Consider the following 3,522-nt stretch of genomic DNA (forward strand, 5'->3'; position numbering starts at 1 on the left):
CACAGTGACTATTGACTTTTCAGGTGCTGGGAGCTGTTTTCCATTATTTCACAAAGCGGGTCATCGTTTTTTGTACCACCCACCAACTCCAAGACTCTTCCCCATTGACATTGGTGTCCAGACAGAAAGCAGAGAATAAAAGGAAATAATTGAATCTTTCTCAGGATGGCAGGCTGCTACGAATGGGGATTTACAAAGATTAAGGTCAGGGCCAGAACTCTTCGTGAACTACATCAATCAATTGAACGAAGGGACCAATTGTAATATCTCCAACATTCCTGATGACAGGAATGATCATTACAGTCTAAGTTAGACAGTAAAACTTGAAGAAACAGGGACAGGATTAGGCGATTCAGCCCCTCAAGCTTGCTCAGCCATTCAGTAGGACCATGCCTGATCTGACGTTCCTCACTTCTACCTTCCCCGTTACCTTAGATCCCCAACTGAACAGCAATGTGTCCAGCTCTGCCTTAAATATACACAAAGACTCTGCCCCCATTGCCCTCTGTGGTAAGGAGCTCCAACAAATCACAACCGACTGACAGAAGAAATTACTCCACATCTCAGTGTAAATTGGCTCCCATTTATTCTGAGACTATGCCCTCTGGTCCTATGCTCTCCCATGAAAGGAAACATCCTCCCAGATTTACCCTGTCAAGCCCTTCAAGTGTTCTGTATATTTCAATATATTTCACTTTATTCGTACCCTACAATTAATAATTCAAATAAAAACATTAGTACAACTTTAACTCAATAATAACAGAATAATTGATTATTTAATGAGTCAGAAACAACTGTTCCAGGTGGCACGGTAGCTCAGTGGTTAGCACTGCAGCCTCACAGCGCCAGGGATGTCGGTTCGATCCTAGCCTCAGGTAACTGTCTGTGTGGAGTTTGCACATTCTCCCCGTGTCTGCGTGGATTTCCTCCGGGTGCTCTGGTTCCCTCCCACAGTCCAAAGATGGTGTTCAGGGGTGTGTGGGTTATAGGGGGATGGGTCTGGGTGGGATGATCCAAGGGGCGGTGTGGACTTGTTGGGCCGAAGGGCCTGTTTCCACACTGTAGGGAATCTAATTCCATAAATACACCCTCGGCAAAGACAAATTCAGAAAAATAGATTACCTCAAGTGTAATGTTTCCCTAGTCCAGGGGAAAAGAACAGCAAGAGAAAATTCTGGCAGGGAGAGTAAAGTCAAGCTGGGCTAGCAGCTTAACATTCCAGGATATCACTGGTTTAGACAGGATAGAAAGGGAAACAAAAGTGGTGCATATTACATTGCTGATTAAGGATAGGCTGTGTTGAGAGAGGACACTTCAGTGGGTTCTTGCAGTGACGTATTGTGGGTGACACTCAGGAATAGAAAGAGTAAAAATCACAATATTGGGAGTTTTCTATCCACCTCCCGACAGCCCATGGGAGACAGAGGAACAGATATGTCGTCAGATGCTGGAACGGTGTGAAAAATGCAGGATAGTTGTGGTGGTTGACTTTCCTCTTATTGACAGGAGCTCAGATGGAGAGCTATTGATTAGATGTATCCAGGAGGGCTTTTTTGAGACAATGTGTTGAGAATCCAGACTTTGTACGAGGTAATGAGCCAGGACAGGTAGCATTATTTCAATAGGATAGTATTTTGGAATTAGTAAACATAACTCCATAAGATTTCAAATAGCCATGGGCAAAGACAAGGGTGCCCCTTGGGTGACTTAATTGGGCAAGGGCCAATTATATCCAAATTTGACGGGAAATGGGGATGTGGACTCCAGCACTTATTTGAGGGTAAATCTATGTCTATCATGTGGGGGGCTTTTAAAGGCCAGTTGATTAAAGTCCTTGCAAAACTGAAGGATAGGAATGGCGGGATTCAGGAACCATGGATGACAAGGGAAATTGTAAGCTTAGTCAAAATGTAAAAGGAAGACTAAAAGAGGCTATGAAATGCCTTTAGCAAACAGAGTCAGGGAGAATCCCAAGATTTTTTATGCACATATGAGAAGAAGGAGGGTAGGAAGAGAAAGAGTAGGCCCACTTAAGGAGAAAGGAAAGGTGATGGCCTAGTGGTACTATCGCGAGACTGTTAATTCCGAGACCCAGATAAAGTTCTGGGGGCCCAGGTTTGAATCCTGCCATGGCAGATGGTGACGTTTGAATTCAATGAATAAAATTTGGAATTAAGGGTCTAATGATGACCATAAATCCATTGTTGATTGTTGGAGGAAAAACTCATCTGGTTCACTAATGCTCTTTAGAGAAGGAAAGTGTCATCTTTACCTGGTCTGGCCTACACATGACTCCAGACCCACAGCAATGTGGTTGAGTCTCAATTGCCCTCTGGTGTAAACTGAGGAGATGGATATGGCTAATTTTGAGGTAAGGGATGAGTGCATGAATACTCTAAAGAGTGTCAATATGTTGAAGTAGAAAGTTTTGCACATCCAAAATTGCTTTAAGGTAGTGAACTCCCTGAAGCCAGATGGGATCTATCTCAGGTTACTGCAAGAGGCAAGGGGAGAAATAGCCAGGACATTTGGAAGAAAATAGTCAAGTTGGTGACAGGCAGCACAGTTTTGTATGGGGAAGGTCATGTCTAACCCCTAAACTCCTAAAGATAATTGATGAGGGAAGGCTGTGGATGTAGTTTATATGGACTTTAGTCAGGCATTTGACAAAGGACAAAAACCAAACTCACATGGGATTTGCGTGGGCTGGCTACATGGATACAAAACTGTTTTGGTCGTAGAAGTCAGAGGGCAGTGGTGGAAGTGTGTTTTTCAGAATGGTGAACAGTAACTAGTGGTGCTCCATGGGGATCAGTCTTTGGTTCTGCATTGTTGGTAGTGTATTTAAATGATCTAGGGGAAAATGTGGGTGGTCTGATTAGTAAGTTTTCAGGTGGCACAAAGATTGGCAGAGTTACTGGTCATGCTGACAATTCTGAAAGGATACAACAGGATATAGATGGATTGGTAATTTTATGTTATAGACCCCTTCTATCTAAATAAATCTACACACAGCCTGACTGCAGCTGCTTCCTGATCGTTCTGAAATTCTGTTTTAATGAACTGCTGGGGCCAAGCATCAGCAGGTTTTTATTTGTTGTGTCTCAATTTCTCCATCATCTATTAAACAGCTTAACTCAAATTTTTAAATATATGTCAAAGAACATCATCAGGCACCATGATGCCACTTACAGACAATGTCCAAAATGAAATTAAAAGCATATCTTCCCCCTTATTAATACACAGTATAGAAATGCAAAGCAAACACAAACTCTCTGCATCTGAACCCACATTCCCAAATAATAACCAGATATTATGAAGCTTCATCATAATTGCTTCACATAATATCTATAAAATTATACACAATTCATTAGCTGCATACAATCTCTGATGGCAAGTAAAAGATGCAGCATTTGGGGAGCATATTCAGAATGAACAAAATTGAGCAATGTCATTTTCTTTTCATTAATATTCAACCATAATGACTTCACACATCTCGAACACCCTGTCCCAGTTTCTCTC

Source organism: Stegostoma tigrinum, chromosome 41 (assembly GCF_030684315.1).
Source record: "Stegostoma tigrinum isolate sSteTig4 chromosome 41, sSteTig4.hap1, whole genome shotgun sequence".
NCBI classification, from domain to species: domain Eukaryota; kingdom Metazoa; phylum Chordata; class Chondrichthyes; order Orectolobiformes; family Stegostomatidae; genus Stegostoma; species Stegostoma tigrinum.